This window comes from Heterodontus francisci, chromosome 5 (genome assembly GCF_036365525.1).
Source record: "Heterodontus francisci isolate sHetFra1 chromosome 5, sHetFra1.hap1, whole genome shotgun sequence".
In the NCBI taxonomy this organism is placed as follows: domain Eukaryota; kingdom Metazoa; phylum Chordata; class Chondrichthyes; order Heterodontiformes; family Heterodontidae; genus Heterodontus; species Heterodontus francisci.
In genome coordinates, this window is record NC_090375.1 from 131,996,562 (window position 1) to 132,010,857 (window position 14,296).

The 14,296-nt window shown below is 42.1% G+C and overlaps 1 protein-coding gene across 6 annotated transcripts in view; it reads right to left on the reverse strand.

Moving 5' to 3' along the window:
- pag1 (phosphoprotein membrane anchor with glycosphingolipid microdomains 1) overlaps positions 1-14,296 on the reverse strand; it is a 271,166-nt gene that overhangs the window by 101,753 nt on the left and 155,117 nt on the right. For all 6 annotated transcript variants that reach the window (XM_068032104.1, XM_068032103.1, XM_068032102.1 and 3 more), the window contains one exon: positions 11,509-11,579. The gene's annotated coding sequence lies outside the window, so the exon portion shown is untranslated. The remainder of the gene's footprint in view (positions 1-11,508; positions 11,580-14,296) is intronic.

Consider the following 14,296-nt stretch of genomic DNA (forward strand, 5'->3'; position numbering starts at 1 on the left):
CTCTTTATAACTGTACCATTTAGTCTATATTGCATCTCCCTATTCCTTTTTCCAAAATGCTCGCATTTCTCTGTATAAAATTCTATCTGTGCCCATTCTGCTAGCCAATCCATGCTCTGTTGCAGTCGATTGATACCATCCTCAGTTTGCCACACCTCCAGGTTTGGTATTACTGGCAAATTTTGAAACGTTACTGTGTATTCCAATATCCAAGTCATTTATATATGTCAAAAAAAGCAGTGGTGCTAGCACTGAACCTTGAAGAACACCACTGTCTACCAATCCTCCAGTCTGACAACCATTTACTGCAATTTGCTGTTTTCTGTCCTTAAGCCAATTTTTGTCCATGCTGTCCATAAGCCTCAACTTTGATAACCAGACTTTTATCTGGTACTTTGTTAAATGCTTTCTTAAAATCCATATAGACAACATCCATTGCTTTCCCTTCATCAATCTTTTCTGTTACTTCATAAAACAACAAATAGATTAGTCAAGCACAATGTGCCCTTTAAAAAAACCACACTGGCTCTCTGTAAATAACTCAAACCTCTCAAAGTACCTGTTGATTTTTTCCCTTGATTATTGTTTCTAAAACCTTACCCACAACTGACCTGCCTGTAGTTACTAGGAATGTCCTTACACAATTTCTTGAATAAGGGTGTCACATTTGCCACTCTCCAACTTCTGGCACCTCCCCCATATCTAGGGAAGATTGGAAGATTATGGAAAGCCCTTCCACTGTCACCACTCCCACTTCCTTTAGCAACTTGGGATGCAATTCATCAGAACAAGGTGACTTATCCATTCTAAGAATAGCCAGCCTTTCCAGTATATCCTGCCTATCAATTTTCACCTCACCCATTACCTCTACCATCTCAGCTTTTACCAATATTTTGTCAGCATCCTCTTCCTTAGTAAACCCCAATCCAAAGTACTTATTAAATATTCCAGCCTTGCCCTGTGCCTCTAAGTATATATCACCCTCTTTGTTCCAAATAGACCTCACCCTACCTCTTACTACCCGCTTACTATTTATGTGCCGGTAGAAGATTTTGGGTTGCCTTTTATGTTAACTACCATTCTATTCTCATTCACTCTTTGCCAGTTTTATTTTCCTCTTCACACCCTTTCTCAACTTATTGTATTTGGCCTGGTTCTCACTTGATGTGCATCGTACACCCTCTTTTTTGTTTCATCATATTTTCTATCTCCCTCATCATCCAAGGAACCTGGGCTTTGTTTCCTTTGCCTTTGACCCTTGTTGGAATGTACCTAGCCTGTACCTGAAACATCTCCTTAAAGATCATCTGCTGTTCTGTTAGAGTTTTTTTCCTGTCAATATCCCCTCTCATCCCACTGAAGTTAGCCCTCTTCCAATTTAGAAGTTCTACTTTAGATTGTTATTTGCTTTTCTCTATTACTAGTCTAAACCTTATGATCCAATGATCACTCTTACTCAACTGTTCCCCCACAGACACTTGGTCCACCTCATTCCCCAGCACCAGATCCAGCAATGCCTCTCTCCAAGGACAAACTGGTCAAGGAAGTTCTCCTGAACACATTTCAGGAATTCTTCCCCTCCTTTCCTTTTACTTTATTATCTCAATCAATATTTGGATAAAGTCCCCCAATATCACCACTCGATAGTTCTTGCACGTGAGTTCAAGGGAGGGAACACCGATATCTTGGAGCATATCAGCATTACAAAGGAGGTGGTGTTGGAGGTATTGAAGCACATTAAGGTGGATAAATCCCCAGGGCCTGACCAGGATGCTATGGGAAGCAAGGGAGGAGATTGCTGGGGCCCTGGCAGAGATTTTTGTATCATCGTTAGCCATGGGTGAGGTACCTGAAGACTGGAGGATAGCTAATGTCGTGCCTTTATTTAAGAAGGGCAGCAGGGATAAGCCAGGGAACTACAGGCCAGTGAGCCTTACATCAGTGGTGGGAAAGTTATTGGAAGGGATTCTGAGAGACAGGATTTATATGCATCCGGAAAGGCATGGTTTGATTAGGGATAGTCAGCATGGCTTTGTGCGTGGGAAATCACGTCTCACGAATTTGAGTTTTCGAGGAGGTGACCAAGAGGATTGACGAGGGCAGGACGATGGACATTGTCTACATGGACTTTAGCAAGGCCTTTGACAAGGTCCCACATGGTAGGCTGGTCCAGAAGGTTCGAACACATGGGATCTAGGGTGAGCTAGAAAATTGGATACAAAATTGGCTTGGTGATAGGAGGCAGAGGGTGGTAGTGGAGGGTTGTTTTTCAGATTGGAGGCCGGTGACCAGTGGTGTGCCGCAGGGATCGGTGCTGGGCCCTCTGTTGTTTGTCATATATATTAATGACTTGGATGTGAATGTAAGGGGCATGATTAGTAAGTTTGCAGATGACACAAAAATTGGTTGTATAGTGGACAGTGAAGAAGGTTGTCTAAGGTTACAACAGGGTATAGATCAACTGGGAAAGTGGGCAGGGAGTGGCAAATGGAATTTAATGCAGACAAGTGTGAAGTGATACATTTTGGGAAGTTAAACCAGGGCAGGACATGTACAGTGTATGGCAGGGCCCGAGGGAACGTTCTTGAGCAGAGACACCTTGGGGTGCAAGTACATAGTTCCCTGAAAGTGGCGACACAGGTAGACAGGGTGGTGAAGAAGGCATATGGCATGCTTGCCTTCATCGGCTGAGGCATTGAGTACAAGAGTTGGGACGTCATGTTACAGTTGTACATAACGTTGGTTAGGCCGCATTTGGAGTACTGTGTGCAGTTCTGGTCGCCGCACTACAGGAAAGATGTGATTAAGCTAGAGTGGGTGCAGAAAAGATTCACAAGGATGTTGCCTGGTTTGGAGGGCTTGAGTTATAAAGAGAGATTGGATAGGCTGGGTCTGTTTTTCCTGGAGCGAAGGAGGCTGAGAGGGGACATGATAGAGGTGTATAAAATTATGAAAGGCATAGATAAAGTAGATAGCCAGAGTCTGTTTCCCATGGTAGGGGTGACTAAAACTAGAGGGCATAGATTTAAGGTGAGAGGGAGGAGGTTTAAAGAGGATCAAAGGGGTAAATTTTTCACACAAAGAATAGTGGGTATCTGGAATGAGCTGCCTGAGGAGGTGGTGGAGGCAAGAACAGTAGCAGCCTTTAAGAGGCATCTGGACAGGTACTTGAATGAGCACGGCGTAGAGGGATATGGAATTAATGCAGGCAGGTGGGATTAGTATAGATAGGCATTATGGTCGGCATGGACGCAGTGGGCCGAAGGGCCTGTTTCTATGCTGTACGACTCTATGACTCTATCTCTCTGATTTCCCTGCAGATCTGCTCCTCTCTCTCACTATTTGGAGGCCTATACAATATCCCCAAGAGCATGGTCATCTCCTTTTTGCTTCTCAGCTCTAACCAAATGGATTCTGTCTTTGCTCCCTCAAGGGCATCCTCCCTTTCCAACACTACAATGTCTTCCCTAATCAGTACTGCTACCCCACCTCTCTTTTTCCCTACCACATCTTTTCTGAACACTTTGTATCCTTGAATATCAAGCACCCAGTCCTCACCATTTTAAGCCATATTTCCGTTATTGCCACTATATCCTATTCCCAGATGGCTATTTGTGCCGTAGCTCACCAACCTTATTCACCACACTTTGTGCATTTACATAAATACATTGTAACCCTGTCTTTTTGTTTGTTTGTTTGATGGGACGTGGGTGTCCACAGGCAAGGCCAGCATTAGTTGCCCATCCTTAATTACACTTGAACCGGCTGCTTGAACCACTGCAGTCCATCTGGTGCGGGCACACCCACAATGCTGTTGGGGAAGGAGTTCCAGAATTTTGATGCAGCGACAGTGAAGTAACGATGATATATTTCCAAGTCAGGATGGTGTGGCTTGGATGAGAACTTGCAGATGGTGGTGTTCCCATGCATCTGCTGCTCTTGTCTTTCTAGGCGGAAGGTGTCACGGGTTTTGAAGGTGCTGTTGAAGGAGGTGTCGGGAGATGCTGCAGTGCATCTTGTATATGGTACACACTGCTGCCACTGTGCATCAGTGGTGGAGGGTGTGAATGTTTAAGGTGGTGGATGGGGTGCTGATCAAGTGGGCCGCATTGTCCTGGATGGTGTTGAGCTTCTTAAGTGTTGTGGAGCTACATCCAGACAAGTGGACAATATTCCATCACACTACTGACTTGTGCCTTGTAACTACTGGACAAGCTTTGGGGAGTCAGGAGATGGGTTACTTGTCGCGGAATTCCCAACCTCTGACCTGCTCTTGTATTCACAGTATTTACGTGGCTGCTCCAGTTCAGTTTCTGGTCAATAGTAACCCCTAGGATGTTGGTAGTGGGGGTTCAGCAATGGTAATGCCATTGAATGTCAAGGGGATATGGTTAGATTCTCTCTTGTTGGAGATGGTCATTGCCTGGTACCGGTGTGTCGCGAATGTTACAAGTCACTTATCAGCCCAAGCCTGGATGTTGTGCAGGTCTTGTTGCACATGGACGCAGACTGAGGGAAGGTCGCTGATGAAGATGATGGTTGGGGCTAGGACACTACCCTGAGGAACTCCCGTAGCAATGTCCTGGCGCTGGGATGCTCTTTATATTCCTGGTAGACCTTGTTAGTCTGCTCCTATCTACTTAAAGTGGATAAAGCACCAGGACCAGATGAGATGCATCCAAGGATACTGAGGGAAGTGAGGGTGGAAATCGCAGAGGCACAGGCCATAATTTTTTAGTCTTCCTTAGACTCAGGGGTGGTGCCAGAATACTGGAGAATTGCAAACATTACACCCTTGTTCAAAAAAATGGTGCAAAGATAAGCCCAGTAACTGCAGGCCAGTCAGTTTAACTTCGGTGGTGGGAAAACTTCTAGAAAAAATAATTCGGGACAAAATTAATAGTCACATGGACAAATGCGAGTTAATTAAGGAAAGCCAGAATGGATTTCTTAAGGGAAAATCAGGTTTAAATAACTTGCTGGACTTTTTTGAGGAGGTAACAGAGAGGGTTGATGAGGGCAATGCTGTTGATGTGGTGTATATGGACTTTCAAAAGGTGTTTGATACAGTGCCACACAACAGACTTGTGAGCAATGTTATAGCTCATGGAATAAAAGGGATGGTAACAACATGCATATGAAATTGGCTGACTGACAGGAAACAAAGAGTAGTGGTTAATGATGTTTTTTGGGCTGGAGGAAGGTTTTTTTTTTATAGAGATACAGCACTGAAACAGGCCCTTCGGCCCACCGAGTCTGTGCCGACCAACAACCACCCATTTATACTAACCCTACAGTAATCCCATATTCCCTATCACCTCCCTACACTAGGGGCAATTTACAACGGCCAATTTACCTATCACCTGCAAGTCTTTTGGATGTGGGAGGAAACCGGAGCACCCGGCGAAAACCCACGCAGACACAGGGAGAACTTGCAAACTCCGCACAGGCTTTACCCAGAATCGAACCCGGGTCTCTGGAGCTGTGAGGCTGCGGTGCTAACCACTGCGCCACTGTGCCGCCCACAGTGGTGTTCTCCAGGGATCAGTGTTGGGACCCTTGATTTTCCTGATATATATTAATGACCTAGACCTTGGTGTACAGGGCACAATTTCCAAGTTTGCAGATGATACGAAACTTGGAAGCATTGTGAACTGTGAGGAGGATAGTGTAGAACTTCAAAAGGACATAGACAAGTTGGTGGAATGGGCAGAAAGGTGGCAGATGAAGTTCAATGCAGAGAAATATGAAGTGATTCATTTTGGTAAAAAGAACATGGAGAGACAGTATAGAATAAAGGGTACAATTCTAAAGGGGGTGCAGGAGCAGAGGGACCTGGGTGTATATGTGCATAAGTCATTGAAAGTGGCAGGACAGGTTGAGAGAACAGTTAATAAAGCATACAGTATTCTGGACTTTATTGATAGAGACAGAGTACAAGAGCAAGGAGGTTATGTTGAATTTGTATAAGCCACTAGTTTGGTCTCAGCTTGGAGCATTGCGTCCAGTTCTGGGCGCCATGCTTAAGGAAAGATGTGAAAGCATTGGCGAGAGTACAGAAAAGGGAAAGGTTCCAGGGATAAGGAACTTCAGTTATGAAGATAGATTGGAGAAGTTAGGACTGTTTTCCTTGAAGAGAAGGCTGAGAGGTGATTTGATAGAGGTATTCAAAATCATCAGGGGTCTGGACAGAGTAGATAGAGAGAAACTGTTCCCACTCGTGAAAGGATCAAGAATGAGAGGGCACAGGTTTAAAGTATTTGGTAAGAGAAGCAAAAGTGACATGAGGAAAAACCTTTTCATGCAACGAGTGGTTATGAATGTGGAATGCGCTGCCTGAGAACGTGGTGCAGGCAGGTTCAATTGAAGCATTCAAAAGGGAATTAGAGAGTTATATGAAAAGGAAGAATGTGCAGGGTTATGGGGAGAAGGCAAGGAAATGGAACTGACGGAATTGCTCTTTCAGAGAGTCAGTGTGGACACAATGGGCTGAATGGCCTCCTTCTGCACTGTAACAATTCTATGATTCTGTAATATGGTACTACTTCCTTCTCTAGTACTATCCAACAATCTCACTCTTTTATGCACCTTATCTCTCTTTTCAACTTCTATATGCTGAGGCAGGAAAGCAGAAAGGATTTAAGCTGATATAGAATCTTTCAAATGCCTGGACGTCACGAAGTGCTTCGCAGTCTATAAAGTTTTTTCTTTTAAGTGTAGTTACTGATGAAATGCATATTGCAAGATCCCACAAATAGCAATGAGAAAAATGACCAGATAATCTGTTTAATAGTGTTGGCTTGGGGATAAACATTGGCCAGCTCACTGGGAGATCTCTCTGCTATTCTTCAAATATTGTCATGTGATCTTTTACATTCACTTGAGGGCAGATGGCACCTCAGACAAGGCGGCCTTACTCCCTCAGGACTACACTGAAGTGGCAGCCTGGATGATGTAATTAAGTCTCTGGAGTGAAATATGAAACCGGGAATGCTTCCACGAGGGTTGATATCACAGGACACCAAAGACAGAAAGAAACAAACTGAAGTGGAAAAGCAAGTAAAATATTTTGTTTATTTTTTTATTTGGTGGATATTCTTCTTATTCTGGCAGACCCATAATGCACCAATTATGCCAACAGAAGACAGTGAGCCTTCTGCGCCTTGGCTAAAAAAGAGGCTTTCAATAGTAAACCAGATTAATTTACCAATTTTCTGTTCCTGCTCTCATCGTGCCCCTCCCAACCCACCAAGTAATTCTGGTTACAAACATTCAACAGCTGAAATATAATCTTGTTCAGGATTAAAAGAGTCTCAGTAAATCATTGACCTCTCTCTACACCACCCCCCCCCCCCCCCCGCCCCACCCACCCCCTTTTTAATGTAAGTATCAGTAATCCACCACAAAATTACAGTCATCACCAAAATTTTCTTTCTCTCTGTTAAAAATATTAATGAATGAAAATGAGATACCAATTAAAATATGATAGACGCAGGGCTTGAAATTAGTACTGGTCTGATGGATCAATACTTAATTTATCAAGCAGACCAGTGATATTATCGAATACCTGGTGCAATGGACTGCTGAATGTACTTGGACACTGTGCGCAGAGTACTACCCTCTCAGACACGAGAAGCTTCTTGTGCAAGCAGCTTCTCTTTTAATGACACAAAGTGCCTCCACCATGTGATATCTTTATAGTTTTCATTACATTGGTCAAGTTTCTTTACAGTGGACTGGTGATCACCAATTTACTGGTAATGCTGATTAATAATCCCGTGGCTTCAATTTTCAGCTCTTTTGGCTGCATTTCTAATGATTGGATGCCATTTGCCGCTTTAGAGCTGCTTTAGAGGTTTTAAAACTTTTATGAGGAACTGCCGACAATATTGCCGCACTCATAGGGACCACATGTTAACTTGTAAAAGACTGTCATCTTCCCACAGAAAAACAGTAATACTCTGCAAAATCAACTTACTTTGCTAGCTTGCAACAGAACACTTTCAAGTTGAATACAGAGAAACTCAAATCTGATGGCGGATCCAAAAGGTTCCTGATGATTTCAGGGACTCCTTGCAATCCCGGGATCCCAGTTGAAAACATGTAGTTGAACTCTTAAGCTGCCATTGTACTAATTCTTCTTCAGGATTTATAATTTGAAGAAAACTATATACAAAAAGTGGCTTGTTTCAGGATTTCAAGAGTCATCTTCTAATTTATTTTGTACAAGGTGATGTTTTTGAGTCTGCATTGAGCTAATACCTGCCACAATTCGCATCATAGGATACACCAGCAACTACCCACATGGTGAGTGCCCAATCTAAAATACAGTCAGGTGGGGAGGTATTGTGGATACCACACTAACCACAACCATAGGTCTGGCTGAGACTGAACCCCCATAAACCTTCCAATTCTGTATGTAATAGCTAATCACTGCCTTGAACAGCTGGGCCAACATATGACATACCTGTTGAACAGATCTGTTTCTTTCTCATCATCCAAGACTTTGAATTTGCTGCAGCCATATAAAATTCCCTCAGTCACTAATTAGCCTCTAACCACAAAAGAACTCTTTGCAATTAGCAAGAGATCCATTTTTTTAAATCAATTGTGTTGTTTTGTCGTGCATGAGGAGTGGCAATTAGACAAAAATACCACACATTTGTTAGACATTGCAGAAAAACCACAGTGCAAAAATGTGGTTTCATCCAACACACATCAAATGAATCAGTTGGTTTTATTTGGACATTACCATCCAAATAGCTATTTGTTACAATTGCTTGACCATATGTCTGCTTGATAAGCATGGAATATGAAATCCATGTGATATGCACCAAGAATGATTCTAATGCCCCTGACTGATCCAGCTGCATAATAACATAAAACAAATAGAATTATAGAATGTAATGAACTGTAACTAATGTGATTTTCTATACCACAATAGTCATTGAAGAAAGCATGCTGCTTCCCTAGAGATTCCACAGAACAGTTCAAACAGTCGACTGAAGCACAGTATTACAATTTCCCACCACCACTGCACCAGAGATTCTCTCAAGTAATATAGAAACATAGAAAATAAGAGTAGACCATTCGGCCCTTTGAGACTGCTCCGCCATTCATTATGATCATCCAACTCAGTAACCTGTTCCCGCTTTCGCCCCATACCCTTTGATCCCTTTAGACCCAAGAGCTATATCTAACTCCTTCTTGAAAATACACAATGTTTTGGCCTTAACTGCTTTCTGTGGTAGCGAATTCCACAGGCTCACCACTCTCTGGGTGAAGAAATTTCTCCTCATCTCAGTCCTGAAAGGTTTACCCCGTATCCTTAGACTATGACCCCTGGTTCTGGACTCCCCCACCATCGGGAACATCCTTCCTGCATCTACCTGTCAAGCCCTGTTCGAATTTTATAGGTTTCTATGAGATCCCTCCTCACTCTTCTGAACTCCAGTGAATATAATCCCAACCGACTCAATCTCTCCTCATACGTCAGTCCCGTCATCCCAGGAACCAGTCAGGTAAACCTTCGCTGCACTCCTTCTATAGCAAGAACATCCTTCCTCAGATAAGGAGACCAAAACTGCACACAATATCCCAGGTGTGGCCTCACCAAGGCCCTGTAAAATTGCAGCAAGACATCCCTGCTCTTATACTCGAATCCTCTCGGTATGAAGGCCAACATACCATTTGCCATATATTTTAATAATGTCTATGAACTGCATTTTCCTACTCCGCACAAATTTCTTATTACAATACTAGCTTAATCATTTTTCATGTAACTGAACATATAGAATTTGTAAAAAAAAAAAGCCGTCAGGATACAGAATTATTATGACACTTTTAAGTTAGAAGCCTTTTCATAAAGATTTAATAAGTAGTGACTGCTCATTATCAGTTTTAATTGCCTTTGACTCCTTCATGAACTCTTCTTCCCAGAACACAAGTTGCTGAACCCTCCACAGACCATTTTCAAAACTCTCAATTATCCCAGAATGTAAGGAAAGTCAGCTGTGCTTAGATGCTTCTGACAAGTTCATGTTGTTGCAACAATTTTGATGAGTTCTGGATGAATTTATCACCATTGAGAGCATGAACTATTAAGTGATATTTTCAAGCATCACGGAGGCTCTCTTACTCGTGTCTTCAAATAATGGGGGGATAGGGTAGGGGTGGGGCAAAGGGGGCAGTAAACAGTAAAAAAGAGAAATGGGGTACAGAGAGTACAAAGTTGGGAAAGTTAATAAAGTTAACTCTGTGGGTCACAGTAGACAGCTTAAAGTTGTGATCGGGGAATTAAGCAGTTTGGGTGGCTACCGCCAGAGAGAGCCAGTGGTCGTGATGGGCACAACTGAGGATGTACTGGTAACTGCAAGGGAATCTTATGTACCTGTCCAGGAGACACAAGAGTTTGGGATAACAGCAATATAGAGGTTCACTGAGGGACTAACAATGCAAACGACAGGAGGTTGCCATCAGGGAAAGGAGAATTTGAATTGGCCCAAGGAGATTAAACAAGTAGAATAGAGAGACAGCAGCAGCAACATGCAAATGGACCAAGAACAATGAGTACAACCTTAGCAATTCATATACCTGGCTTAACCCAGCCATATATTAAATCTACTGCGAAATGCTCCTGGTCTAAGGGCAGTCAAACGTATGTCACTAAATACACACAATTGTTTTCACAAACCACATCACCTCAGATTGGATTCCACTACAGAATACTTACACCAAATTCACACTTCACTGCTATCAATACAGCAAGAAAATACAACCAGGACAAAAATACTGTTGCACTTAGAGAAATAAACTTAGTTCAGCTTACATAACCAAGTTGGATAAAGTTCCTACAATCAAGGACGACAGTGAACTCGAAGCACAGTAACAAAAAATCCCTCTTCAGAAATTGCCTCATACCTTTCCATTTTATTTTTCTTCTGCTCTTTTCTGTCTCTATTTGCATGTGTGTGTCGCGTATGCATGCAAGCGTAGGCACGTCGTGTATCCGTGCTAGCGTGGGCACGTCGTGTATCCGTGCTAGCGTGGGCACGTCGTGTATCCGTAGGCGTCAACCGAATTAGAGTTTAAGTTTAATAAATTTCAATCTTTCTTCTTTAAATCTAAGAAAGCCTGTTTGTGCTCATTTCTTTGCCTTATAATTGGAAAGTGGTGAACAAAGATTAACCAAGGGGAATCTCAAAACACGGTGTGTTTAAAATCAAACCCGGTTATAGTAAGGCCAGGTGAAGGCGGAGAGAGACCCCCAGACAACTTTCTCACCTGGACGTAACAGTCATTAAAACCATATTCAATTGTTTCTTTTTCTTTAGCATTGATATCTTTTGAAGAAATAGTCAAGTATCAAGATTATGCAGTTTAATGGCTACTAATAAGGACGTTTGGAATAAAATCTAAACAACTAAATGGCTTTGCTCTAAATTCTGTTACTCTACAATTCAGCAATAATACTGCGTGGTGTGTACAAATTAAGAGGGTATACTGTACCAGGATCAAGCTTTCGTTGCTGGGGCTCCACTAAAACAGAGTTCTGGTTCCTCCAATGTTGATGTTGATGTCTGATTGGGTAGAGGAATGCCAGAGGTAAACAAATTAACAGTCACATCCGGCAAGAGTAAAAACAACACCAATACACAAAAAAAAAAAATTGACAGAGAATAAAAAAAGAAATGAAAGGAGAAACCAGCTATAGAACTTGCCACTCAGCCAATGATCCTTCTCCACAAGGTGGCATTAAATCAATTGTCTACAGGTTAATTATTGTACATTTGTTGTGGCAGTTTCAAATTCAGATGGACTTCAAAGTTTCTTGGGATGACATCTTGGGAACCAACCAAACAGACTGAGTATCTTTCCCAGTTTTGTTCTTCTCTATCTTTTCATGTGACTGCATTGTGCAGACAATGCTTGACAAATTGCTGGGGGGGAAAGAGGTGAGTTCACAATGTTATAAAAGCAAAATACTGAGGATGCTGGAAATCTGAAATAAAAACAAGAAATGCTGGAACCACTCAGCAGGTCTGGCAGCATCTGTGAAAAGAGAAGCAGAGTTAACGTTTCGGGTCAGTGACCCTTCTTCGGAACAATGTTTACCATTATTAGTGCTACAAAAACAGCAATAAGTGGTGAGAAAGAGATACACAATGAGTTTCAAATTGCCACTAATTGCTGTACAATTTGTTTCACTCAGCGTTAGCCTCAAAAAACAGAGGCTTGGCGTAAATTTCCCCATGAGTCTAAAGAAATTGGTTGATTTGTGCCGTAAATACATGAATCTCATCGTAGTTATTATGGTATTTCTGGTCATAAGGACCCTGTTAATGACATGATTTATGGTCCTGATAAGAAATTCAACCTTGGGAGGACCAGAAACAGAACAACTGAAGCTATGGAGTCTCAGTCCTGTAGGCAGTAAATTGTTCCTAGAGGCTTATTTAAATTTATTTTTTCTTTAAGCTTTTCTTTTCCTTTTTCACTCAATCTAATTTCCCTTTCCCTCTCGACATCTCTTTCTGTATCTAACTTGAAACAAATTCACCTAATTTCCTTCACTACCGTTTGGTCCGTTTCTTTCTCCATCCTTAAATTTCATTGGTTAACGAGATAAACCATTGTACCAGACGTCCATGAGATCCTGGATGCACTGTTAACATCGTTGTGCCATTATCAATTGGCATTTTGAGCAATATACGGCACAAAAATACATATTAAGGGTGAGGTAAAAAAAAATCAAATTCCTATCACTCACTGCGAGATTGATCACTCCAGCAATTTCTGGGCTATTGATCAGGTGTCAAAACAGAAACAATGTATCCCAGCATGAATCACTGCCTTGAGGAGTAGAGGGGTGTGTTACGACCAGGTGAGGCAGGGGTCTAGGGCTACCCTATCAGCCTTTTCCTGGTTTGGCCATAACAGGGTTTAACTTCTAAAGCACTGTTTTTAGCTTCCCCTCAGTGAATCCTAGTTCACTGCCCTCTAATTGTAATGGCAAATAAATCAAACAGACAGGTTTTCTTAGAGTTAAACAAGAAAAGTGTAAGTTTATGAACTTAAAACTCTAATTCAATTAAAACTACTAAAAATAGGTGATATACGCATATGCAAATAGAGACAGGAGGAGGAGAAAGAAGGGGAAAGGTTGAAAGTAATTGCTGGAGTTCAGTTACTGGCTTTTGGGTTTTATGTAAAGTCTTTGATTGCAGTTGGCTTGCAGTTCTCGTTGGGGCCCAGTGCACACTTTCAAACTTGTTTAGCTGCAGGAGTCTTCTCTCTTGAAGTTTGAGTGGCTTCTGTGGGTCCCTGGAATTTTGAGGGGGAGAGGGAGGGAGGGAGACAGGGAGAGACCTTCCTTCCCTACAGTCGTGAAATTGCAGTCTCTTCTCAAACTGTTCTGTGAGCACAATTCAATTAACTCCAAGTTGACCAGCAGGTTACTCATGTGACTAGCTCCTTATTTGGAACAACCTCTTCTGCAGTTTGTAGATTCAAAACTCTCGGTGGGGGTTGTGTAGTGCTGTCTCTTACACAGACAAGATGTGGATCATCACTACTACCCAGACCAATCTTGGTTAATCAAATCAGTGAGCAGTTCCATTGTCTCTCTTATTCAACTGTCTTTTAGAATGCAAATATGTGCGGCCATGGTTTCAGCCACTGCTGTGGTCTCTTTAAACAGGTTATTTCAAATCCAGTAACAGTTCAAAATTAATGTTCCATATGACAAAATTAATATGTCTCATGTTGGCAGGTGTGGTTTTCATGACAGGGGAGAATATAATGGTGAGGAACGTTGGAGAGAGAAAATGAAAATAAACTCATGATAGCAAGGAAAGTTTATTTATTTATACCTTCCATTTGCTTCAGCAAGGAGCAGAAAATAGAATGCAAAACATAAGCAAATTTGGATTTGTATGGTAGTGGAGAGAACAATCCCATATTTTTAGCATTATTGGTTTGTAAAACCCAAATACTCCTTACAGGTGAAAGTGATTTTAAAAAAAAATAATTTAGTATACTGTGTTCACTGATCACAACGCGGTCTCCTCTACACTGGGGAGACCAACCACAGGGAGGGTGAACACTTAGCAGAACATCTCTGTTCAGTTAACAAGCATGGCCTCAAGCTTCTGGTTGCCTGCCATTTTAATTCTCTGCCCCACTCCCACCTTTTTGTCTCTGGCTGCTTACATGGTTTCAATGTAGCTCAATGTAACTTTGAGGAACACCTCATCTTTTGATTAGGCATTTTACAGCCTTCTGGACTCAACATTTG